The 27027-nt window shown below is 48.2% G+C and overlaps 1 protein-coding gene across 2 annotated transcripts in view; it reads left to right on the top strand.

The window, feature by feature from the left end:
• Positions 1 to 19988: 19988 nt before the first annotated feature.
• The window catches only part of LOC139251219 (polycomb group RING finger protein 3), a 93100-nt gene continuing 86061 nt past the window's right edge, over positions 19989 to 27027 (top strand). Inside the window, exon 1 of one of the 2 annotated variants that reach the window (XM_070873191.1) lies at positions 19989 to 20072. The gene's annotated coding sequence lies outside the window, so the exon portion shown is untranslated. The remainder of the gene's footprint in view (positions 20073 to 27027) is intronic. The other variant, XM_070873185.1, reaches the window with a different exon arrangement.

Genomic DNA, 27027 nt, shown 5'->3' with positions numbered 1-27027 from the left:
TGTAGCGACGTGATTGGGGCCCGGGAGAGGCGCGAGTTCGGGGCCAGGGGCCCAGGGCATCACGGGCCCAGCCCACATTGCGATATATGTGTGCACTAGGTCCGTGCAACAGAGCTGGTCTCCAGTTGTCTTGGTTAACCCTTGCCACTGGACCAAGACCTCGCTCTGTCAAGCCCGTGTGGTGGCTGGTGTGCAACGGTCACCACACATAAAAAAAAAAATCCACGCACAGGTATCTTCCATCCTTCAACATGTCGTTCAGGATCCGGAATATTCGGTCCTTCATTGAAACACCTGTGAACTTTTTGATGTGGAAGCAAGTCATCCTCGATTCGAGGGACTGCCTATGATGATGAGTGTACTCTGTATTGGACTTGCAGACCCTTGGTACTGGCCTATGATTTTACATGTTAACAGGAATATAGAGCATTGGTGTGGTCTCAATCCTAGCTCAGATCTGGGGCTCAGAGTTTTAAGCTGAGAACTGCGAGAACTTACAAAACTATTCGTTCAAGTGGGGTGACATTGTGCAGTGATTTCCCAGCCTGCAGAGCGGTGCGATGTTAGTGGCTGTGGTCATTTGATCCAAGTCAGCATCGGTCAGTGAAGAGAGTTCTGTGTTTTTATATAAATATATTTAAGCCAGTCAGGTTCAGCTGTGCCGGGCTGCGACCAGCTGCGACCGGCTGTGCCGGGCTGCGACCAGCTGTGCCGGGCTGCGACCAGCTGCGCCGGGCTGCGACCAGCTGCGCCGGGCTGCGACCAGCTGCGCCGGGCTGCGACCAGCTGCGCCGGGCAGCGACCAGCTGTGCCGGGCAGTGACCATGCACTATGGACAGATGCCAGATGCAAGGCTCTTCCTTGTGTTGATTATCAATGTACTCGTGGATATTGCCGTGTCATGCTGCCGGTTTCTGTATGGATCCTCATTTCCTTAAACTTGTATGAATTGTTTATAATTAGAGGAAGTGATTTGTTGTAATGCAACATCCCAAGACAGATTTTGCAATTTTTACTGTGTAGCAGTACTTCCTCTTAGTTTCTCTGCTCGTTGACACTCCGGTTCTGCGGTGCCTTAGTCAAGTTGCTCGAGTGAAGGAGGTTTCGAGCTGGCTACTTTAACATTGCTCATACACTGTTTGCTTTCCACTTGTCAGCACTTCACTTCAACATTGTGACTCAGAGACAACAAAGGCACACCCAGCCCAGTCGACCCTGCAAAGTCCTCCTCACTAACATGTTGGGACTTGTGCCAAAATTGGGAGAGCTGTCCCACAAACTCGTCAAGCAACAGTCTAACATAGTCATACTCTCAGAATCATACCTTTCAGCCAACGTCCCAGACTCCTCCATCACCAACTCTGGGTATGTCCTGTCCCACTGGCAGGACACACCCACCAGAAGTAACGCACTGTGGTATACAGTCAGGAGGGAGTGGCCCTGGGAGTCCTCAACATTGACTCCGGACCCCATGAAGTTTCATGACTTCAGGTCAAGCATGGGCAAGGAAACCTCCGGCTGATTACCGCCCTCCCTCAGCTAATGAATCAGTACTCCTCCATATTGAGCACCATGTGGAAGAAGCACTGAGGGTGGTAATGGACATAATGTACTCTGGGTGGGGGACTTCAACCAAGAGTGGCTACTGACCGAGCTGGCCAAGTCTTGAAGGACATAGCTGCCAGACTGGGCCTGCAGCAGGTGGTGAGAGAATCAAGAAAATACCTACTTGACCTCGTCCTCACCAATCGACCTGTCGCAGATGTATTTGTCCATGCTGGTGTTGGTAGGAGTGACCACCGCAAGTCCTTGTGGACACTCTCTATCGTGCTGTGTGGTACTACCACTGTGCTAAACGGGATAGATTCGGAACAGATCTAGTAGTCAAAACTTGGACATCCATGAGGCGCTGTGGGCCATCAGCAGCAGCAGAATTGTATTCCACCACAATCTGTAACCTCATGGCCTGACATATCCCTCACTCTACCATTACCATCAAACCAGGGGACCAACCCTGGTTCAATGAGAAGTGTAGAAGAGCATGCCAGGAGCAGCACCAAGCGTACCTAAAAAATGAGGTGCCAACCTGGGAAGCTGCAACACAGGACTACATGCATGCTAAACAGCAGAAGCAGCATGATGTATGCTGTAGACAGAGTTATGCAATCCCATAATCAAAGGTCAGATCAAAGCTCTACAGTCCTGCCACATCCAGTCGTGAATGGTGGTGGACCATTAAACAACTAACAGGAGGAGGCTCCATGAATATCCCCATCCTCAATGATGGCGGAGCCCAGCACGCGAGTGCAAAAGACGAGGCTGAAGTGTTTGCAACCATCTTCAGCCACAAGTGGATGTACCTTTTTGCTTTCTCCTGAGGTCCCCACCATCACAGAAGCCAGTCTTAAGCCAATTTGATTCACTCCACGTGATATCAAGAAACGGCTGAGCGCACTGGATACAGCAAAGGCTCTGGGCCCCGACAACACCCTGGCTGTCGTGCTGAAGACTTGTGCTCCAGATGAGCCATGCCTTTAGCCAAGCTGTTCCAGTGCAGCAACAACACCGGCATCTACCCGACAATGTGCAAAATTGTTTTGTCCACAGAAAGCAGGACAAATCCAATCCAGCCAATTACCGCCCCATCAGTCTACTCTCAATCATCAGCAAAGTGATGGAAGGTGTCATCGACAGTGCTTTCAAGCGGCACTTACTCACCAGTAACCTGCTCACCGATGTTCAGTTTGAGTTCCAGAGGACCACTCAGCTCCAGACTTCATTACAGCCTTGGTCCAATCATGGACAAAAGAACTGAATTCTAGAGGTGAGGTGAGAGTGACTGGCCTTGACATCAAGGCAGCATTTGATCGAGGTGTGGCATCAAGGAGCCCCAGTAAAATTAAAGACAATGGGAATTGGGGGGGAAAACTCTCCGCTGGCTGTAGTCATACCTTGCACAAAGGAAGCTGGTTGTGGTGGTTGAAAGCCAATCATCTCAGCCCCAGGCCCTTGTTGCAGGACTTCTTCAGGGCGGTGTCCGAGGTGCAACCATCTTCAGCAGCGTCATCAATGACCTTCCCTCTATCATAGAAACAGGAGTAGGCCATTCAGCCCTTCGAGCCTGTTCCGCCATTCAGTGACATCACGGCTGATTTGCGAGCCAACTCCAAATACCTGCCGTGGACCATATCTCTTCATACCTTTGGTTAACAAAAAGCTATCAATCCCAGATTTAAATTTAACAATTGATTTAGCATCAATTGCCATTTGCAGAAGAGCGTTCCAAACCTCTCCCACCCTGTGTGTGTAGAAGTGTTTCCTAATTTCACTCCTGAAAGACCTGGCGTTAATTTTTAGACTATCCCCAACCAGTAGAAATAGTTTTGCATAAGGTCAGAAGTGAGGATGTTTGCAGTTCTTCCACCCCCGGCGCACCGTGGCTGCAGTGTGGACCATCTACAAGATGCACTGCAGCAACTCGCCAAGGTTTCTTCGGCAGCACCTCCCAAACCCGCGACCTCTACCACCTAGAAGGACAAGGGCAGCAGGTGCATGGGAACACCACCAGCTCCACGTTCCCCTCCCAGTCACACACCATCCTGACTGGGAAATATATCGGCTGTTCCTTCGTCGCTGGGTCACAATCCTGGAACTCCCTCCCTAACAGCACTGTGGGAGCACCTTCACCACACGGACTGCAGCGGTTCAAGAAGGCGGCTCACCACCACCTTCTCGAGGGCAATTAAATGCTGGTTTTGCCAGTGCTGCCCATGTACTGTGAATGAATAAAAAATAAACCTGATTTTAAATTCTGGTGTGTTACAGTAACCAATGGAAACTTCCTTCACTTTAATGTGGGCTGAGAGGCTGAACAAAGACATTACTATTTAAAATTAAAGTGTTTGAGGATAAAGACTTGAGAAAAGTCTCCCTCCCCCAGCTTCCCAACTACAAATGTATCTAATCCCTTTTGCTGATTCACTCTGAACCTGACTATTGGATTTCGCTATTGGAGATGTAGAAGTAGTGAATCCTTTTTGTTCTGTCAGCAATGTACTCAATAATACCCACCGTGACAGAGTTGAAGTTTGCTCATTAGGTGTGTGCTGGATATCCACTGCAACGTGTTACTGGCTGTTGACACAGTCTTATACTGTCCGGATATTGCACAGCAGTGAATAGATTTGTTGCCCCTGTTAATTTCTGCCAACCCGAAGCTCGAGTCACTTGCGAACCATCATTACTTGCTCAGGATGTCACCTGTACTCCTCGAACTTTAAACAACAGTCCGCAATGAGAGTCTGCTTCACTTGGAAACCTGATGCAACTTGCCGCCTTCACCATCTCACTCTGATCCCCCTTCCGTAGACAGACTGTGGTATAGCAATGCATTCTTAGCTGACAAATCATTTGAAAGATATGTAGGGAACAATATGTAAAAGGAATTGGAGTGCAGTGGTAATGGTTCGGAGCGATTAATGGAGAAAAAGATGGAACACAACCAGGATCAGTGAGGGGCGTGCACTTATGCATCAATGCAGTGTTTCCTACTGTGTCGGTGCCTTCACATCCTGACATGCAGGTCTTGTGTCGCTGGTGGTAACCTGAAAATAAACCAACCAAAATTTGCCATGGCCGGCAGTCAACATGGCCACAATGGGTTAATTAATAACCTTGTAGTAAAGGGGCCTTTAGGGAAGAGTGGTCATAATATGATAGAATTTTAAATTGAGTTTGCAAGTGATTTAGTTAAATCTGAAACTAGGGTCTTAAATCTAAACCAAGCAAACTATGTAGGTATGAGGGGCGAGTTGGCTAAGGTAGATTGGGAAACTACATTAAAAGGTATGACGGTAGACGAGCAAAACATACACCCCTTTAAGGCACAAAAATCCCACAGGAAAAGTGGTCCAACTGGGCTAACAAGGAAGTTAAAGATAGTATTGGCTCAAAGGAAGAGGCTTATAATGTTGCCAAAAAGAGCAGTAAGCCTGAGGATTGGGAGGATTTTAGAATTCAGCAAAGGAGCACCAATAAATTGATAAAGAAAGGGAAAATAGAATGAGAGTAAACTAGTGAGAGACATAAAAACAGACTGTAAAAGCTACTATAAAAAGGAAAAGATTAGCAAAAGTAAATGTGGGTCCCTTACAGGCTGAGAGAGGAGAAATTATAACAGGGAATAAAGAAATGGCAGAGAAATTAAACAAATACTTTGTGTCTGTCTTCACAGAAGAAAATAGTGGCGAACCAAAGGTCCAGCGAGAATGAGGAACTGAAGGCAATTAGTATTAGTAAAAAAATAGTACTGGAGAAATGAATGGGACTGAAAGCCGATAAATCCCCTGGACCTGATGGCCTACATCCTAGGGTTTTGACAGAGGTGGTTATAGAGATTATGGATGCATTGGTTGTCATATTCCAAAATTCCACAGATTCCAGAACGGTTCCCACAGATTGGAAGGTAGCAAATGTAACCCTGTATTTAAGAAAGGAGGGAGAGAGAAAATGCAGTCAAGCAGAGTTAGCATGGTTTTATGACAGGGAAATCATGTTTGACAAATTTGCTGCAGTTCTTTGAGGATGTAACGAGCAGGATAAAGGGGAACCAGACTGGGTTGCCTTATGAAGAAAGGTTGAGCAGGTTGGGCCTATACGCAGTAGAGTTTAGAAGAATGAGAGGTGATCTTACTGAAACTTGTAAGATTCTGATGGGGCTTGATAGGGTACATGCAGAGAGGATGTTTCCCCTCGTGGGGGAATCTAGAACTAGGGGGCATAGTTTCAGAATAAGGGGTCGCCCATTTAAAATAAATGAGGATTTTCTTCTTGGTTGCGAATCTTTGGAATTCTCTGCCCCAGAGAACTGTGGAGGCTGGGTCATTGAAAATATTTATGGTGGAGATAGACAGATTTTTGAACGATAAGGGAGTCCAGGGTTATGGGGAGCGGGTGGGGTAGTGGAGTTGAGGCCAAGATGAGAATAGCCATGATGGAGCAGGCTCGAGGGACCAAATGGCCTACTCCTATTTCTTACGTTCTTATGTAACACGGATTTATGAAAGGGAAATCATGTTTGACAAATCTGTTGAGTTTTTTGAGGTTGTAACTAGCAGAATAGATCAGGGGGAACCAGTGGATGTGGTGTATTTGGATTTTCAGAAGGCATTCGACAAGCTGCCACACGAGATTTTTAAACAAAATTAAGGCTCATGAGATTTGGGGTAATATACGAGCATGGATTGAGGATTGGTTAACGACAGAAAACAGAGAGTCGGAATAAATGGGTCATTTTAGGGCTGGCAGACTGTAACTAGTGGGGGGCCGCAAGGATCGGTGCTTGGGCCCCAGCTATTCACAATCTTCACAAGTGACTTGGATAGGTTAGGTGAGTGGGCAAATGCATGGCAGATGAAGTATAATGTGGATAAATGTGAGGTTATCCTCTTTGGTGGTAAAAACAGAGAGACAGACTATTATCTGAATGGTGACAGATTAGGAAAAGGGGAGGTGCAACGAGACCTGGGTGTCATGGTTCATCAGTCATTGAAGGTTGGCATGCAGGAACAGCAGGCGGTTAAGAAAGCAAATGGCATGTTGGCCTTCATAGCGAGGGGATTTGAGTACAGGGGCAGGGAAGTGTTACTACAGTTGTACAGGGCCTTGGTGAGGCCACACTTGGAGTATTGTGTATAGTTTTGGTCTCCTAACTTGAGGAAGGACATTCTTGCTATTGAGGGAGTGCAGCGAAGGTTAACTAGACTGATTCCCGGGATGGCGGGACTGACATATCAAGAAAGACTGGATCAACTGGGCTTGTATTCACTGGAGTTCAGAAGAATGAGAGGGGACCTCATAGAAACGTTTAAATTCTGACGGGTTTAGACAGGTTAGATGCAGGAAGAATGTTCCCAATGTTGGGGAAGTCCAGAATCAGGGGTCATAATCTAAGGATAAGGGGTAAGCCCTTTAGGACCGAGATGAGGAGAAACTTCTTCACCCAGAGAGTGGTGAACCTGTGGAATTCTCTACCACAGAAAGTTGTTGAGGCCAATTCACGAAATATATTCAAAAAGGGAGTTAGATGAGGTCCTTACTACTAGGGGGATCAAGGGGTATGGTGAGAAAGCAGGAATGGGGTACTGAAGTTGCATGTTCAGCCATGAACTCATTGAATGGCGGTGCAGGCTCGAAGGGCTGAATGGCCTACTCCTGCACCTATTTTCTATGTTTCTATATCAATGATTTGGATGAGGGGACCAAGTGTAATATATCCAAGTTTGCTGATGATACAAAGCTAGGTGGGAATGCAAGTTGTGAGAAGGATACAAAGAGCTTCAAGGGGATATAGACAGGCTAAGTGAGTGGGCAAGAACATGGCAAATGGAATATTGGGCCAAAGTTTCGGCATCTGTTGAATACGGCGCACCTCCGAGACTTACGTGACCTGCCTGGGCTCGAAGGTGCGCTGGAATAAATTACTGCAATTCTCCGGTCCTCCTGGACCGTGGCGTGGCGCGGCGCGGCGTTGTCTTCCTGGGGCGGAGCAAGCCTATAGTACTCTGCAGGTGGGCGGGGCTAAGCCCCTGTGTGTCTAAATGCAGCCGACATCGTTGCGCGTGCGCGTTGCAACGTGCGCGCATGCGCAATGGAACCTCGACCTTGGCAATCGGCCATTTAAAGCGAGAATGTGGCACGCATTTAAAGCTGGCTGGCATTTTTGGTTGCAAGTAGGAAAAGGATTGAATATTATTTTATTGCTTCTTGTGCAAAGGTGCCACATAGGTGCAAGCAAGGACATTTAAAGGGAAAACGTGGCACTCTGTTACAGCGAGCTGTGTGATTTATGGGTGCAGGAAGGGAAGGAGTGAAAAGTCTTAAGTGATTCTTGGAGTGCACACGTACATGCAAGAAAAGGACTGTGTTTTTAATAATCACTGAGTGGAAATCCAGTACCTGTACAGCAATGCAAGAACGTGCAGCGAGAACGAAGAACTTCTTGTATGACGAAGTCGAGACACTAGTTAATGTCATTGAGGGGAGATGGCAGGAGCTGGACACCAGCAACAGAGGCCGCACAAAGGTGGCACCCAAAGAAATCAAGAAACGCTGGGACCTGCTTGCAGACGAATACCGCGCAGTGGTGAATACCAGGAGATCTGGAGCCCAGTGTACAAAGAAGTGGCAGGACCTTGGTCAAGTCGTTAGTGTAAGTAATATCTTCATTTTCTCAATGGAATTGCAATTCTAAATGTGACCAGCTGTATATTCCCCATCTGGCAGAAAGGCACCCTCTCTTAAAAGTTATATTTTCATCATTGCAGAAGAAATTGGCTCACAACAAAAGGGAAAGAACACGAACAGGAGGAGGCCCGCCAAATCTGCACCCACTGACAGCCTTGGAACAGAGGGTCACTGCCATGATGAGTCGTGCCTGGAGAAAGGCAATTAGTGATGCACAAGCTGGGCCCACACACGTGGGAGAGGGTAAGTCCTGGAAATGCATCGTGACCCTTTAAATCAACCTGCTGCCTCGTCTGCTATGTGCGAGACTATACATGTCACCCATCCTGCCCACTCCTGTGCTGCTAACCATTTGACTGTTGGGTTATATTTTGCAGAACATGATGTCAATCCAGACGATTCAGAGGAAGAGTCGGATGCATGCGATCAAGACCAAGGCGGTGACGGGGAGGAGGGGCGAATGGATATGTGTTCAGGGAAGAATGTCGATCGTAATATGGATCAGTTCATAGTGCAGGGCCCCACTATCCCAGAGAATACCATGAATTCTCCTACAACATTCCACTCCTTCATCCACCCCCCCCATCCTTCCGTGGTGCTTTAAGTTCTGATGCGGCATGTCATCGTCTCCTCACGTACCCATCCGCGCTTAGTGATGCAAGTTCTGGTAAGACGTTCCATGGTTTCACATCCTTTGAGGTTGAGAGTCACAGTGGTGGTGGTGGAATAGAAACATAGAAAATAGGTGCAGGAGTAGGCCATTCGGCCCTTCTAGCCTGCACCGCCATTCAATGAGTTCATGGCTGAACATGCAACTTCAGTACCCCATTCCTGCTTTCTCGCCATACCCCTTGATCCCCCTAGTAGTAAGGACTACATCTAACTCCCTTTAGTGAATTGGCCTCAACAACTTTCTGTGGTAGAGAATTCCACAGGGTCACCACTCTCTGGGTGAAGAAGTTTCTCCTCATCTCGGTCCTAAATGGCTTACCCCTTATCCTTAGACTGTGATTCCTGGTTTTGGACTTCCCCAACATTGGGAACATTCTTGCTGCATCTAACCTGTCTAAACCTGTCAGAATTTTAAACGTTTCTATGAGGTCCCCTCTCATTCTTCTGAACTCCAGTGAATACAAGCCCAGTTGATCCAGTCTTTCTTGATAGGTCAGTCCCACCATCCCGGGAATCAGTCTGGTGAACCTTCGCTGCACTCCCTCAATAGCAAGAATGTCCTTCCTCAAGTTAGGAGACCAAAACTGTACACAATACTCCAGGTGTGGCCTCACCAAGGCCCTGTACAACTGTAGCAACACCTCCCTGCCCCTATACTCAAATCCCTTCGCTATGAAGGCCAACATGCCATTTGCCGCCTTAACCGCCTGCTGTACCTGCATGCCAACCTTCAATGACTGATGTACCATGACACCCAGGTCTCGTTGCACCTCCCCTTTTCCTAATCTGTCACCATTCAGATAATAGTCTGTCTCTCTGTTTTTACCACCAAAGTGGATAACCTCACATTTATCCACATTATACTTCATCTGCCATGCATTTGCCCCCTCACCTAACATTCCAAGTCACTCTGCAGCCTCATAGCATCCTCTTCGCAGCTCACACTGCCACCCAACTTAGTGTCATCCGCAAATTTGGAGATACAACATTTAATCCCCTCGTCTAAATCATTAATTTACAGTGTAAACAGCTGGGGCCCCAGCACAGAACCTTGCGGTACCCCACTAGTCACTGCCTGCCTTTCTGAAACGTCCCCATTTACTCCTACTCTTCGCTTCCTGTCTGACAACCAGTTCTCAATCCACGACAGCACACTATCCCCAATCCCATGTGCTTTAACTTTGCACATTAATCTCTTGTGTGGGACCTTGTCGAAAGCCTTCTGAAAGTCCAAATACACCACATCAACTGGTTCTCCCTTGTCCACTCTACTGGAAACATTCTCAAAAAATTCCAGAAGATTTGTCAAGCATGATTTCCCTTTCACAAATCCATGCTGACTTAGACCTATCATGTCACCATTTTCCAAATGCGCTGTTATGACATCCTTAATAATTGATTCCATCATTTTACCCACTACTGAGGTCAGGCTGACCGGTCTATAATTCCCTGTTTTCTCTCTCCCTCCTTTTTTAAAAAGTGGGGTTACATTGGCTACCCTCCACTCGATAGGAACTGATCCAGAGTCAATGGAATGTTGGAAAATGACTGTCAATGCATCCGCTATTTCCAAGGCCATCTCCTTAAGTACTCTGGGATGCAGTCCATCAGGCCCTGGGGATTTATCGGCCTTCAATCCCATCAATTTCCCCAACACAATTTCCCGACTAATAAAGATTTCCCTCAGTTCCTCCTCCTTACTAGACCCTCCGACCCCTTTTATATCCGGAAGGTTGTTTGTGTCCTCCTTAGTGAATACCGAACCAAAGTACTTGTTCAATTGGTCTGCCATTTCTTTGTTCCCAGTTATGACTTCCCCTGATTCTGACTGCAGGGGACCTACGTTTGTCTTTACTAACCTTTTACTCTTTACATATCTATAGAAACTTTTGCAATCCGTCTTAATGTTCTTGTAGAGCCGGGGGGAGAGTAAAGAGAACCCGAGTAGGCTCTCCTGAGATGCAGCGTTCAACAAATGGGCTTGACGTTATTGCACTGGGTGTGGAGGGCAATGACCTTACCCGTTCACTCGAGGGCACGATCAGCTTGTCGCACCCAGGGCCCCATTCTCAGAGGTCGAGGGTCACGGTGGTGGAGGTCGAATGCAGTGTGGAACACCCAGGGCCCCAGTGTCACAGGAAGCGGGTCCCAGTGGTGGCGGTGGTGGAATGCAGTGTGGAACACCCAGTGCCCCACCGTCCCGCCCTGAGCCTCGCACTGGAGGGGTGCTACGAGGCAGAGCCGGGCGGAGAGCAAGGAGAACAGAGTAGGCTCTCCTGAGATGCAGCGTTCAACAAATGGGCTTGACGTTATTGCATTGGGTGTGGAGGGCAATGACCTTACCCGTTCACTGGAGGGCACCATCAAAGGGGTTGGTGATGAGTTGACAGCGCTGTGTGGGCAAATAGCAGTTATGCCACGTGAACTGAGTGCAGGAATGGCACGGCCAGTGCAAATGCTGGCAGAGGCCATCAAAAAGTTAGCTGCTGCAATAAGCGCACACCTCCCTACCAATCAAAGGCCCCTCCCACTGCAATCCCAGTATCAGCCTCTGTAGAGATCCAAGCAGGGACCCCCCTCTCTCCCTCCCCCCCCCCCCATCCTCTCTCTTCCCCTATCCACCCTCTCTCCCCCCACCCTCTCTCTTCCCCTATCCACCCTCTCTTCCCCCCACCACCCCTTCTATTCCCCAACATCCCACCACCCCTTCTCTTCCCCTACACCCCCTCCCCATGAGGCAGTGCACATGCACCGAGATGTGGATGAGAGCTGGGTGCAGCCTTTCTTTGCTGCTGGTGTTGATGTAGTAGATTTGATGCCACTGTTGGAAATGTTTACAAATTGAAATTGTGTACTAAGTTTTGTAACTGTACAAGTATATAAGTGATCATAGAGTTTTTAAGTGATCTTAGTAAGTTGTTTACATTTACTGCGTTAAAGTTATCTTATGGTTGTTCAGTAATTCTGTTTACAGATTGAAATTGTTTACTACGTTTTCTAACTTTAGAACTATATAAATGTTTGGGGTTGTTAAGTGATCGGAAAGAGTCAAATCAAAATTGATACAACAGTGATTTTATTGCAGTAAAGTACATTGTAAAGATTTCAATGAAATGTATTGTACATTGAGACAAAATCATGACAAGAATGGTTTTATTATTATTGCACTAAAGTAAAGTACATTGTAAGCATATCAATAAAGTTCATTACTTAACATTACAACTGATTCCTAGTCCATTAACATACCAAACACAATCTTTAAGGAACACCTGCAAAAGATATACATCCCTCATCCCTTCAGCCATGCGTGCCTCCTGCACCTAGCCATGACCGAGGGGCATGCTGGTGTGGTGTGTCGTGGCTCGGAGATCTCTCCTGCTGCAGTGGGATGGGTGTCCGTGGACCGAGGAAGCCAGCGACTAATTGCACTACAGTATCTGAAACACACAGATTGGTCCTGCTGCTGGCTGCGAGGGGGAGGGGAAGAGTGCTGTTGGGAGTGCGGAGCGAGGAGGGACACACGGAGCAAAGGGTTGGGACGGGGTGGGGGGGGGTGGGTGGGTGAAGAGTGCTGCTGGGGGCGTGGGAGACAATGGTGGGTTAGGGGGGCTTACAACACGTTACTCTAACAGTCTGTCCCTGACGGAGGCACAATGCCAAACAGTTAGTTTCACAAATGAGGTGAGTCATTCAAGTAATAGGTTGGACTCATGCGGTATGATGATTTCCAAAGGATCAAATTAGCCATAATTAGGTGTTGATGTGCCTGCCTCAGCCAGGAGGCTACACTTGTTTATTTATAAAAAGAGAAGCAACTATCCTCATTCAGCAGATATAAGGCAAGATATCATCAAAAGAGGTTTTTGGATATTTTAAGTGATGTGTTTAATGCTTCAGTCCTTTTTGTGTTTAATTCCCACCCCCTCTCCGGCTGTGCCTGCACTGAGCTTACCTCTAGGTAAGGTTGTTCTGAACTTACAAAAGTGGGCACTTACTCCAGCCTAAGTTAGTTTGTAGTAAGTTTTCACTGCCGAAACTTGCAAAACAGGCCTGAGTGGCTGGACACACCCCCTTTTGAAAAAAAATACCTTACCTAAAGCCAACCTCAACTAACTCAGTAGAACTGGAGCAAACTAATATCCGAGAATTGCAATTTCTAACATTCTCCAAACTAAACTAATTGCTCCAAAAAACTAGGAGCAACTCCACCCGAAACCTGGGCCCATAATGTGGAGAAATGTGAAACTATCCACTTTGGGAAAAATAGAAAAGCAGAGTATTTTGAAATGGTGAGAGATTGTGAAATATTGGTGTTCAGAGGGACCTGGGTGACCTTGTACACCAATCACTGAAAGTTAACATGCAGGTACAGCAAGCAATTACGAAAACAAATGGTATGTTGGCCTTTATCACAAAAGTATAAGAGTTTAGACATCTTGCTATTATATGAGACCGCACCTGGAGTATTGTGTATGGTTTAGGTCTCCTTACCTAAGGAAGTGGGGTAGAAGTACTTCATTCAGAGTTCCTGCGGTCGTGATAAGTGCTTTATAAATGCAAGGTGAAGTGTCAGAATGAAGTGTTTTGCAAATGGTGGTTTCAACTCTGTTCAATTTGATTGATGAGCTTAAATAATGCAGGTCTATTTGGATCTATTCAGGTAAGCTTTCTGACTTGTGTAAGTAATCGATTGCTAACCACGTACCAACTACCACAAAACGAACCAAATGCATTGCACAAATCAGTTTTTCCATTTCCTTCCTCACTCAGGTCCGTAGTTGGAGCTAAAATTAACTTTTATAACAAACCACACACACACATTCTACAATTCTGAGAGAGTACTATACAGCCATAACATTTTTTTTAAACTACCTGCGAGATATTTTGCCAGAAAGGTTTATTCTGAAAAGAAAGATTTTCATTTCTATAGCGCCTTTCATAACCACCGGATGTCCTAAAGCTTCACAGTAAATGAAGTATTGTTCCTGCACTCTGTTGAACACCATTTTAAAATGTTTCCTATTGCTGTTCCTAATCGCTGTTTGTCAATATTGTTGCCCATTTTATTTTCCCAAGTTCTATTCTCAGCCCTTCAAAATCTGCTTTTCTCCAATGTATTACCCTGGTTTTCATCATACTTATGTCCTTCACAGTTATCGTAAAGCGTATTATATTATGGTCACTATTCCCCCACTTTTACTTCTCTTATCTGTTCCGGTTCATTCCCCATTACTAGATCCAATAGTGAATCCTCCCTTGTTGGGCTTTTTACATACTGGGTTAGAAAGGAACTCCATTTACCTGTCCAATGAATATCGGGTAGTTGAAATCTCCCATGATTATTATTCCATGTTTTTTACTCATTTAATTAATGTGTCTGCATATTTCTTCCTCCACCTCCCTTCCACTATGAGGTGGTCTGTAGACTACCCCTATTAGTGTGATTGATCCTTTATCTCTATCCATTTGGATTCTATATTTATCTTGCATCACTTTTTTTCTACTGCCATCTGTTATCCCTAATAAGTACAGCTACACCACCTCCCCTTTTCCCCTCGCTATCATTTTTAAGTATGTATACCCTGCAATGTTTAATTCCCAGTCCTGATTTTCTGTAGCCAGGTCTCAGTAATCCCTACTATGTCTGGTTCCTCGCAAGCATGATTGCCACCAGCTCCCCTGTTTTATTACAGACACTGTGTGCACTGCTGTACAGACAGTTTTATTCCTTTTTAATAGGATGTTTAACCTTTTTAGACTCCTGTTCTAACTCTATTTATTCCCTTGCCATCAATGTCCTCCCTGTATTCTTTCCTATGCTCTCCTTTCCTGTATTGTTTATATTTGAGCTGGTTACGTTTATGTCAACCCCTCCCCCCATCTTATTAGCTTAAAGCCTTTGCCACTTCTCTATTTACCCTTTCCGCTAGGACACGGGTCCCATCCTGGTTTAGCTGGAGCCGTCGCATCGATCCAGCTCCTTCCTGTCCCAGACCCGGTGCCAGTGTCCCAGGAAAAGGAACCTCTCTTTCCCACACCAGCCCTTTAGCCACGTGTTCATTCTCCTGATCTGTCTGCTTCTATGCCATTTTGCACGTGGCTTGGGCAATAATCCCAGAGGTCATTACCATCGAGGTCCTGCTTTTTAATTTAGAGCCAAACTCCTGATTCTCTTCCAGCAGGACCTCCTCCCTGTTCCTACCCAAGTCGTTTGTTCTAACATGGAGCACAACAACTGGATTTCCAGGTTCCTCTCCAGCACCATGCGATATCCTGGTAGGTAACACACCCTTCGAGATTCTCGTTCTTGGCTGCAGAGGACGCTATCTATCCCCCTAATTATAGAGTCCCCTATCACTACCACATTTCTAGTCTCCTCCCCCTCCCCCCCGGCCCCGAAACAGCATTCTGAGCCACACTGCATTGGTCTGCATTGCGGCTGTTCTCCCCACAGTCTGTCTCCTTGTGCTCAAAGGTAATGAGTACATCGAGCTGTTGGCCAGGACCATTGTCTGTGGGACCTCCTTATCAACCTCTCCTAAATCCCCGCTACCTGGCTCCCTAACAGTCACACCCTCCCTTTTCTGAACCTGTGTTTTCCTCTGGGGTGTGACTGTATTCTGGATAAAACTGTCCAGAAATGCCTCCCTCTCCCTTATGTGTGGGAATGTCTCCAACTCTCACTCCAGCTCAATGACTGAGCCGGAGAGATTCGCGATGGCACCATCTCCTGCAAAACGTGTTTGCTCGGGATAGTCTCACTGTCCACAAACTCCCACATAGTGCAGTCCACACACACACAACCTGCCCAGTCTCACTGTGCACAAACTCCCACATAGTGCAGTCCACACACACACAACCTGCCCAGTCTCACTGTGCACAAACTCCCACATACTGCAGTCCACACACACAACCTGCCCAGTCTCACTGTCCACAAACTCCCACATACTGCAGTCCACACACACAACCTGCCCAGTCTCACTGTCCACAAACTCCCACATAGTGCAGTCCACACACACACAACCTGCCCAGTCTCACTGTCCACAAACTCCCACATAGTGCAGTCCTGACACAACATGCCCAGTCTCACTGTCCACAAACTCTCACATACTGCAGTCCAGACACACAACCTGCTCAGTCTCACTGCCCACAAACTCCCACATACTGCAGTCCTGACACAACATGCCCAGTCTCACTGTCCACAAACTCCCACATACTGCAGTCCAGACACACAACCTGCCCAGTCTCACTGTCCACAAACTCCCACATACTGCAGTCCAGACACACAACCTGCTCAGTCTCACTGTCCACAAACTCTCACATACTGCAGTCCAGACACACAACCTGCTCTGCCCTATCTTAGTCTGGCCGTGGTTTATTTATTTAATTCGTTGAAGTCTTTTTTTCAATGATTCTTTGTAGTTATATTAATTATTTTAACTAGTTAAGCAATAAGTTTATTACAGTTTCCTGCACCTAGTTTAAACCACAGTCCTAGGTTAGTGAGAAAAGCACCTTAATACGCTGCAACCCATCACCTACCTGCTGTCTGGAAGGTCGCGCTGCTGTTGACACCTCCTCCAATTCGATCCTTCTGCCCCTTCTCTGAATTTCCACTCTTTCCGAATTTCCAAATAAAACACTCTGGTTAAGCCCACACCTTCCTCGAGCAGTGTCACTAAAAGCAGATCAGCTGGTTGTTCATCTCATTTGCTCTTTGTGGGATGTTGCTGTGCACAAGTTAACTGTCAAGTTTCCTTCCTCACATAAGAAAGTAACTTCAGCAGTTAATTCATGGGATGTGAAATACTTCTGGATATCCTGAGGGCGTAAGACACTGCAGTACACTCCTGATGGCAGTTATTATCTTACCCCCCCCCAAAAAATCTAATTATTCAGTCATTTCAATGAAGGAATTGCATTCAAATGGCAAGGAAGACTTCTTTACTGTAATTAGAATTATTCATTGGTTCCAGTTAATTGATTGTGAATGAACATGATGAGGCTGGGAACTGTTCCTTCCAATACATTTTATCTTCCGCCGCAGCTGATCGGAAATCATGCGGATGTCCTGATTCTGAGTATGATTTGTAATCATCGCTGGGAGCTGCCAATCTGACCTGGGTACGCTCCATGTTGTGTCGATTGACATCACTTCATACAAATGGGAATCGGGAAAACTCTCCACTGGCTGGGGTCATACCTAGGTTGGACGTCAATCATCCCAGCCCCAGGGCATCGCTGCAGGAGTTCCTCAGGGCAGTGTCCTCGGCCCAACCATCGTCAGCTGTTTCATCAATGACCTTCCCTCCATCATAAGATCAGAAGTGGGGATGTTCGCTGATGATTGCACAGTGTTCAGTTCCATTCGCAGCTCCTCAGATAATGGAGCAGTCCGTGCCCACTAGCAGCAAGACCTGGACAACATTCAGGCTCGGGCTGATAAGTGTCAAGTAACATTTGTGCCACACAAGTGCCAGGCAATGACCATCTCCAACAGATGAGAGTCCAACCACCGTCCCTTGACATTCCCATCGCCGAATCCCCCACCATCAACATCCTGGGGGTCACCATTCACCAGAAACTTAACTGGACCAGCCACATAAATACTGTGGCAACAAGAGCGGGTCAGAGGCTGGGTATTCTGCGGCGAGTGTCTCACTCCCTGACTCCCCAAAGCCTTCCCACCATCTACAAGGCACAAGTCAGGAGTGTGATGGAACACTCTCCACTTGCCTGGATGAGTTGCAGCTCCAACAACACTCGAGAAGCTCGACACCATCCAGGACAAAGCAGCCACTTGATCGGCCCCCCATCCCCCACCTTCAACACTCACTCCCTCCACCACCGGCGCACCGTGGCTGCAGTGTGTACCATCTACAAGATGCACTGCAGCAACTCGCCAAGGCTTCTTCGGCAGCACCTCCCAAACCCACGACCTCTACCACCTAGAAGGACAAGGGCAGCAGGTACATGGGAACACCACCACCTCCACGTTCCCCTCCCAGTCACACACCATCCTGACTTGGAAATATATCGGCCGTTCCTTCATCATCGCTGGGGCACAATCCTGGAGCTCCCTCCCTAACAGCACTGTGGGAGCACCTTCACCACACGGACTGCAGCGGTTCAAGAAGGCGGCTCACCACCACCTTCTCAAGGGGCAGTTAGGGATGGTTAATAAATGCTGGTTTTGTCAGCAACACCCACAGCCTATGGACAAAAAAAAAAGTGTTTGAGTTGAATTCTTCTCGTAATCTTTTTTATAACGTTATCATAGTTGCCTGAATCCTTTTGCTATTGGTCATTGACAACCAGGTTCTTGTTTAGATTCTCCTTTGTTTTTCTGTCCTGAATGTAGAGACCAAAGTTTCTGTCAATTTTATTTGGGGTCCGTGGCCCCCTTAATGGGCTTTGTGGCCCTTTCAAATTCCCGCGCATACGCAGTGTTTGCTATTGTAAAGCCTGCACAACCATGCATTTTAACGGGAACATTAGTGGGGGCTGTGGGCGGGGAGTCCGTGTGGGGGCCCGCATGCCGGGGAGGGGGGGGGCGGGCTGTGAGGGGGCCCGGGGCCGGGTGAATGTGGGGGGGGTGGGATCCGCACGTGGGGTGCAGCTCCACAGGAGCGGGTGACCCACTGGGACCTTATCTAAGTGATATTAATGTGAGTTGCGAGTGAGTCGGGGGCTGGTGTTGACAGAGAACAGACTGGGAGTTCCTGGAGGAGGGCGTCTCACTGCTCTGTGCTTTGGAGTTGCTTCTGGCCTTGATATCCAATTTTCAGTATACAGGTTCAGCATTGATACACAACTGAAGCACGAGTGTAGTGTGAATGTGCTATGAATCCAGCCATTTATGTCAAGTGGCCAGTGTGACCTTTACTAAGCACAAAGTACAGACCTGTTGCATTCGTGACCATCTTCCTCACAATCCAGATTCCTGGACAAACTGAACACAACTTGAACTGTGTTTTCCAGGAAAAGGACTTTATTGCTATTGGATTAGATTACTGAGATTTTCTTTCAGTACAGTTATAGCCATAGAATTATACAACACAGGAGGAGGCCATTGGGCCCATTGTGGTAGCTCTGTGACAGAGCGATCCCATCAGTCCCACTCCCCCCGCTTTTTCCCCATAGCCTGGCAGTTTTTTCCCTTGAAGTATTTATCCACTTCCCTATCGAAAGTTATGATTGAATTTACTTTAGCTGCCCATTTAGGCAGTGCATTCCAGATCACAACAACTCGCGGCCTTTTAAAAAATTCTCCTCATCTCACCTTTGAGTCTTTTGCCAGTGATCTTAAATCTGTGTCCCTCTGGTTACCAACCTCCTGCCCCTGGGAACAGTTTCTTCCTATCTACTCTTATCACAACCTTCATCATTTTGAACACCTCTATTAAATCTCCCCTTAACCTTCTCTGCTCCAAGGAGAACAACCCCAGCTTCTCCAGTCTCTCCCCGTCACTGAAGCCCCTCATCCCTGGGACCATTCTGATCAATCTCCCCTGCCCCCTTTCTAAGGCCTTGATATCCTTCCTAAAGTGTGGTGCCCAGAATTGGACACAGTACTCCAACTGGGGCCGAACCAGTGTTTATAAATGTTCAGCTTAATTTCCTGGCTTTTGTACTCTATGCCTCTGTTTATAAAGCCAAGGATCTCGTAAGCTTTTCAACAGCATTCTCAACTCGACCTGCCACCTTCACAGACTTGTGTACATACAGCCCCAGGTTTCTGTTCCTGCACTCCCGTTTAAATTGTGCCATTTACTTGATATCGCCCCTCCTCATTCTTCCTACTATCATGCATGACTTCACATTTCCCTGCATTAAATTACATCTGCCATGTGTCTGCCCATTTCACCAGTCTGTCTATGCAATTGGCTATATTACTTCGATCCCATAATGTGCTGTTTATTGAAAATATAGGTTTAGCTATTTGCCTGATGAGCTCATCACCGGAATCTTTGCTCAACATACATTCAGAGAATTGTACTGCAAGATGGCTGGTTATATTATAACCACAGTATAATCAGACAACTGAAGGTCTTGTATTTCTTGCTCAGGTGTTTCACACGACTGCTCCAACATTCCGATCTACCCCTGCCTCATCACATGACTACACTGCAGTGCTCCGCGTCACAGCAACACAGGTACCTTTATTTAAATTATTGTTCACGGGATGTGGTGTCACTGGCAAGGCCGGCATTTATTGCCCATCCCTAATTGCCCCTTGAGGTGGTGAGCCGCTGCCTTGAACCGCTGCAGTCCGTGTGGTGAAGGTGATCCCACAGAGCTGACTTTGTCGGGGGTTTGGTGCAACTGAGTGTCTCGCTGGGCCATTTCAGGGGCAGTTAAGGGTCAACTACATTGCTGTGGGTCTAGAGTCACATATCGGCCAGACCTGGTAAGGGCGGCAGATTTCTTTCCCTGAAGGGCATTAGTGAACCCGATGGGTTTTTACAACTATCTGGTAGTTTCATGGTTACCATTACAGACACTGGCTTTTTAATTCCAGATTTATTCAATTAACTGAATTTAAATTCCCCAGCTGCCGTGTGGATTTGATCTCACGCCTCCAGATCAGTAGTCCGAGCCTCTGGATTACTGGTCCAGTAACAGAACCACTGTGCTACCTCTTCTCATTTCATTCCTAACAAATCCCAACTCTACTTTCAAACAAGTACTGAGTTTGATGTGAGGGAATATCACCATGTATCGGTGCAGTGTTCTGGTTCCGCTTCTGTAAAATGCTTCTTTGAACTAAAATATACTGTTTTCCACTACACTACACATTCAGTAGTTTAAAGGAATTATTTCCTGAAAATATTTCTACCTGCTCAATATTAGAATTTTAAGAATGTAAATTGAAAAAGGACAGTAACGGTCCATTCAGACACGGTGCAACCTGTGCTCAGTCAAATCTCCCGGGAGAGGCAAACTAAACACATGGCTTAATTCAGGGTAGAACTCTGGCAAATTCCTCTCCGACTCCCAGAGGCAGCCAAGCACGCCTCAGGAGACGGCTGTCACTCATGTCACTGGTCACAGTTAGCCTCACTGACCTTGTAATAATGCAAGATGTCTTTGTAGTGTCCTTAGATGCTCTAATAATGACTCCACAAGGCACTATGTTGTACTTGAACTGTAGTGACCGCAGTCTTTTATTTGTTAACACTCCAGAGTGAGGATCACACCTGGTGGCCTGCCTTTTATACGAGGCCAGGCACACCTGTACAGGTAACCTACAGGTCTCCCACTGCTGCGCCCTCTGGTGGCACACCTTGTAATAGTACAAACAGTAGCCATGTCGGATACATGACATCACTCTCCCCCAAGCCTTTAGTGCAACTCGCCTCTGCATTGACTGTGCTCTGGACATAGCTCTATCTGGTTGACCCTTGGCGGGTCGTTTCTATCTTAGGTGAGTGGTTGGTGCAGTAGAGTGCTGGTGGTTGCTGTGTGTGTGTGTCCCTGACCACTCCATTCTCCCCTCCCACATATAGGTTATGCCGGAGGCTCAGTGCGTTCATATGCATTCAAGTTCAGAAAAACAAGTTTGCATTCATTTGTGGTTCATTGTGAGACCGGTACGTTAGACTGGTGAGATACATTATCGATGCGTACTGGGGATCGTTGACCGGTGTGTAAGGACAAACTAGTTCCTGAACTGCTGGATGGTGTTCCTACAGTCTGGTGGTGGCGTGGTGCCCAGTGCTGGCAGTGGGAGCCCGGTTGGCTCAAGTTGCTTGCTCTTGGGGCTGTTGCCATGGTTCCTAGCATTGGGCAGGTTCGCAGATGCCCGTGACCACCCTGTCCTTGAACCCTGGGTCACTGCTGCTCCCTAAGGAGCTGTCGTCTAGCAGTGCACAGGGAACTGCTAACTCGCTGGCCTGGGCGTTGTTTGGTTTGGGATCCTGGCTGGTCCCGGTCCCTTTTTGGGAGAACTGTAGCGAGTGACCCTTCGTTTCCGGGTATGGCCTTGGTGGCGATGGGGTCTGGGGGCTGTGCCTTAGCACGGTTTGCTCTTTCAGGCTTGTGGCGGTTGGTGCCATCGGGTGCCTGAGAGGTGGAGCCGATCAGGGGCAGGGTATCGATACCGGTGCCCATTGCCCTGCTGAGATCGCTTGCTCTGCAGCTTGTGTGTATTGGCTGCTTGTGGCCGCACTCCATGGTGCATCACTATGGTCCCAGGGACGCAGGCTACTACATTGGGTAGCTCGCTGGACCTGTGTGCTCCCGATGGGCGTCTGCCCGCTGCATTGGCTGCGTGCAGTTGAAATCCTACATTACACAACTTTTCATTACTTATGGTGGATACTCTGTAGCTCCGATCTCGATCGCGTGACTTTTCCTCGCCAGTTGCATGTACACAACTCTGATCAAAAGTTACACATTTTGTCTCTAACTCACAGTTGCTATTACATTGATTGAGAATGTGGAACTGTCCCTTTAAGTGTGGTGGATTGCAGGCCTCCTTTAAGAGAGCCTTGCTATCTTTACCCCAATCCTCTTCTCCGTTTGGTACCACGTGTTGCTCCATCAGCGCTGCACCTTGTGGTCTGGCCGTCGCCATCTTTTTCTTCAGTGCATCACCTCGTGGTTTGGGCGCCATCTTTCCTCCATCCACGATGTCAACTGCAGTGATCCTCTTCTCCCCGGGTTCTGCCACCGAAGCTGGGAAGTCACCTCTGGATCCTATTTTCTTCCTCTGGAGTCCTGCCACTGGAGCCTGGGAGGTGCGTTCGAGTCGTCTCAGCTGGATCATCTCCACGCAGTCGTGCTGGGCGGTCTGTGCCTCGGGTGCTGTGCTGGTCTGCTCTCTGGTGCTGGGTCCACCCTCAGGTGGGGGCTTGCTTTGCCTCTGAGCGCGGAGGACGTCGATCGCTGGAGGGGTGAAGTCTTCTCCATCCACCTTCAGCCGAGCAACGTTGGTCCATCACCTGCAATAATCCACAGAGGTAACTTGTGCACCGCGCCATCATGGAGTACCTCTACATTCGCACTACTGGGATAAGTTCATCGGTGTAGGTGTGCAGCTTCTCCTGAACCGGGGCCAACTTGGGTCGTTCAGCTTGATTGTCCCATAGCCTCTCAAAGGCTTCTTGTTTCATCACTGACTGGCTCGCCCCCGTGTTCACTTCCATGAAGACTGGAACGCCGTCTACCTCGACTTCCATCCTCAACGGGGAACACGCGATGGTGCAGGTAAACATGCTATATACCCCATCGTGGGGCTGAGCTGCCTCTCTGACTATTGTTTCATAATCCACGCTGGATTCATGGCCATCTGCAAACTCTTCATCAACACAGTGAGTCATATTTCTCTTATACATTCGCTGGAGTTGGCCCTTTGTGCTGCAGCCCTTGCATACATAGTCTTTAAAGCAGCACTGGTGACTCCTGTGATTCCCTCCACAATGTCAGCATGGAGCTACTCGATTAGCCCCCCTCGGCGGACTCTCTGTTAAGGGACTCTGGAGCCTGTTCTCTCTTCCCTGCGTGGGTTCACGTTCTACAGTCCAGCCTCTAAAAGACGCTACTCTGTGCACAGTACCTGCCGGGTTTGAGTCCTGAGGGTGAGACATCTGCCTAGAGCCGCAGGTCGAGGTCATGAAGGCCTGGCTCACAGAGATGCCCTTCTGCAGTGTGACTGTGGTATCTGTCGATGGTAGCTTATGAAGAGGCCCTCATGGCCGATTCCAATGACAAAAATGTCCCGCAGCGCTTGGGTGAAGTGATTACCGAAATCACATGGTGCCACCAGCCTCCTGAGGCCTGCGGCGTATTTCGCAATTTCCTGCCTTCGGGCCGTCGGTGGGTGTAGAACCGGTGTCTGGCTGTGAGGATGCTCTCCTTGGGCTTGAGTTGCTCATGGATCAGTGTTACGAGCTCCTCGTACGTCTTGATCGTTGTCTTCGCTGGTGCCATTGTCGAAATCTCGACTCTCAATTTAACTAAAAAAAAGTGAAACTCAGACATAAACAGCTCGGTAGATGTCCCTTTAATAGATTTACTTGCTGCAAGGAAAAGTCCTGCTAGGTCAAAGGCTCAGCAAAGACTTCTACTGAGGTTCAAAAACACATTATCGTTAAACAGAAGAACAAACAAAGAAGTTATGGTTCCATCACGTGTATCAGTTCTGCCCTTGCGGTCAGTAAATACAGATAATGAGTTCTTCAATCACTTAATTAACACGGTTTCTTGTTTTAATTTCCTACTTATCTATACAGCCTTTATCTAATACATCTAAGATTTAGCACAGCGACAGTTATTCAGCAGGGAGTATAGTTCTAACAAGACAGGGAGGTTCCCTCGCTCACACTGATGGCTTCTGCTTTTCTAAATGAGTCTGCTATCAGTCAAGGTTCATGTGTTTATGCACAAACAGGCTGTCTGCTGCAGGGGCTTCTGGGAGAACTGAGACTCCATTTTGTTTTATTACAAAAGGGTACATTTAACAGAAAATGTAACTTTAAAAGTAAATTTCCACACCAGCAAGTACCTGACGAGGCCATAAACGGTGGGCTCTGCGCTTATCAGCCAGTGTGGCCGGGCCGTCTCCTGCCAGGCCTTTTGCTGTGAAGAAATGGTCACGCCTCTCCACAAATGCGTCCCAATCATCACCATCGGCGAACTGCTGCAACGTACTAAGGGTAGCCATTTTTGCGTGAAAGTCCGTAATCTCGTCGCCAGTTGTGTCCTTGGATGCTCTAATAATGACTCCACGAGGCGATGTGTTGTACTTGAACTGTAGTGACCGTAGTCCTTTATTTGTTAACTCCAGAGTGAGGATCACACCTGGTGGCCTGCCTTTTATACTAGGCCTGGCACACCTGTACAGGTAACCTACAGGTCTCCCACAGCAGTGCCCTCTGGTGGCACACCTTGTTATAGTACCAACAGTAGGATAATGACAGTCTTCACTCGCACAAACCTGCCCCCTTTGATGGCCTGCAGCAAATCCATGTCTGCACATCTGGCAACTTATTCCACAGATGGACTACTTTCTGCAGAAAGAAGTACTTGCTGGTGTCTAACCTCATCCTACTTTCTTATTTTGTACGAATACCTCCACGTCCTCCTTTCCCTATCCAGCTCAAATGGGCTGTCATCATTTCGAAGACCTGAGCCACATCTCTTTGCAGTCTTGGTTTTTCCAGCATCAAAAGCTCACGTTCCCTGAGTGGCTACTGTTAATGAACAGCCACACAAGGTCTGATCTGGTGGTTTTAATATACCCAGCATATAAGGGGGCCAAAATTGGGCACAGTATTCCAGATACGGTTGCACCACGGTAGATCTTTTATGTCCACCTGAGCGAGCAGACAGGTTTAACATCCCGTCGTAAAATTGCCACCCTCCTATCTTGCCCTCCAGGCCTTGTAGTTTCTGTACTCCTGTGGAATGGGTGAAGCTGCAGGACCGTGCTTGGGACTCGGTCAGTTAGCTGCAATCCAAACACTGGCATTCACTCCGGCCAGCCAGCTGGGAAAATCTGTCAAAAAGCAGCTTGCGTAGTGTAAATGCAGCTTAAGGCATACTACCATGGTGAGCGACCTCTTCACTTTCAGTAAGTGTGCAGTATTTTTTCTTGGAGTCAGTCATTGATGTATTGACTGTAAATTTGCTATTGTGTTTGCCAAACTACTGTCATGTCTGAGCTTCAGTAACCGCCAGAAACTGCACTTCAGGTCCTGGGTTGTGTGTGAGCAGTGGGGCCTCTACTGGCTGTAATCAAAAGATAAGTTGTGACTCCAGAGCAGCAGGTTTACTGCTCAGTTTACAAGGTTCTCTCTTGTGCCCCCTTGGGGAAGCAGTGTGTTTAGTGGCTGTTTGTCTGGTAGCACAGGGAGCAACGCAAATGAACAATGGCTTCACCTAACTTCTGGACACGTTTCCATCGCCTAGATGGGTCGGGGAGGAATTTCCCAGATCTTTTTTCCCAAATTAGCCTGGGTTTTTAATTTTTATTTGTGTCTCCAGGGGATCCGGTGGGGGGGAGGAAGAGAGGGAGGATTGGAAGGGGAGATAGAAAGGATGGCAGAGGATGGTAGAAGGAGGTCTGTTAACAATCCGTGACCCACACACTCTGGCTTATCGATTATTGAGGGAAGAGTCAGGAACCCGAAGGCAGCAGTGATGGAGAGAGGAGGTTAGAAACTTGTGGGATTGTGGGAGTAGGTCGGGAACTTGTGCAGGGGGAAGGTCAGAAACTTCGGAGGGTAGGGGGAGAGCGGAGATCAGAAACTTCGGGGTGAGGGGGGGGTGGTTTTAGGGACTCGGTGGTGTGGGGGGGGTGGTTTTAGGGACTCGGTGGTGTGGGGGGGGTGGTTTTAGGGACTCGGTGGTGCGGGGGGGGGTGGTTTTAGGGACTCGGTGGTGCGGGGGGGGTGGTTTTAGGGACTCGGTGGTGTGGGGGGGGGTGGTTTTAGGGACTCGGTGGTGCGGGGGGGGGTGGTTTTAGGGACTCGGTGGTGTGGGGGGGGGGCGTTGTGGGAGGTTTTAGGGACTCGGTGGTGCGGGGGGGGTGTGGTTTTAGGGACTCGGTGGTGTGGGGGGGGGGGGTGGTTTTAGGGACTCGGTGGTGTGGGGGGGGTGGTTTTAGGGACTCGGTGGTGTGGGAGGGGGGGTGGTTTTAGGGACTCGGTGGTGCGGGGGGGTGGTTTTAGGGACTCGGTGGTGCGGGGGGGGTGGTTTTAGGGACTCGGTGGTGCGGGGGGGGGTGGTTTTAGGGACTCGGTGGTGTGGGAGGGGGGTGGTTTTAGGGACTCGGTGGTGCGGGGGGGGTGGTTTTAGGGACTCGGTGGTGCGGGGGGGTGGTTTTAGGGACTCGGTGCGGGGGGGGTAATTTTAGGGACTCGGTGGTGTGCGGGGGGGGGTGGTTTTAGGGACTCGGTGGTGTGCGGGGGGGGTGGTTTTAGGGACTCGGTGATGCGGGGGGGGTGGTTTTAGGGACTCGGTGATGCGGGGGGGTGGTTTTAGGGACTCGGTGGTGTGCGGGGGGGCGTTGTGGGAGGTTTTAGGGACTCAGTGGTGTGGGGGGGGGGTGGCGTTGGTCAGGCTCTTGGGCAGGGGGAGAAGGTCAGTAACTTGGGGGGGGTGGGG

This window comes from Pristiophorus japonicus, chromosome 2 (assembly GCF_044704955.1).
Source record: "Pristiophorus japonicus isolate sPriJap1 chromosome 2, sPriJap1.hap1, whole genome shotgun sequence".
NCBI lineage: Eukaryota > Metazoa > Chordata > Chondrichthyes > Pristiophoridae > Pristiophorus > Pristiophorus japonicus.
The sequence above is the reverse complement of the archived record's forward strand: the minus strand, read 5'-3'. Positions and strand labels throughout refer to the sequence as shown.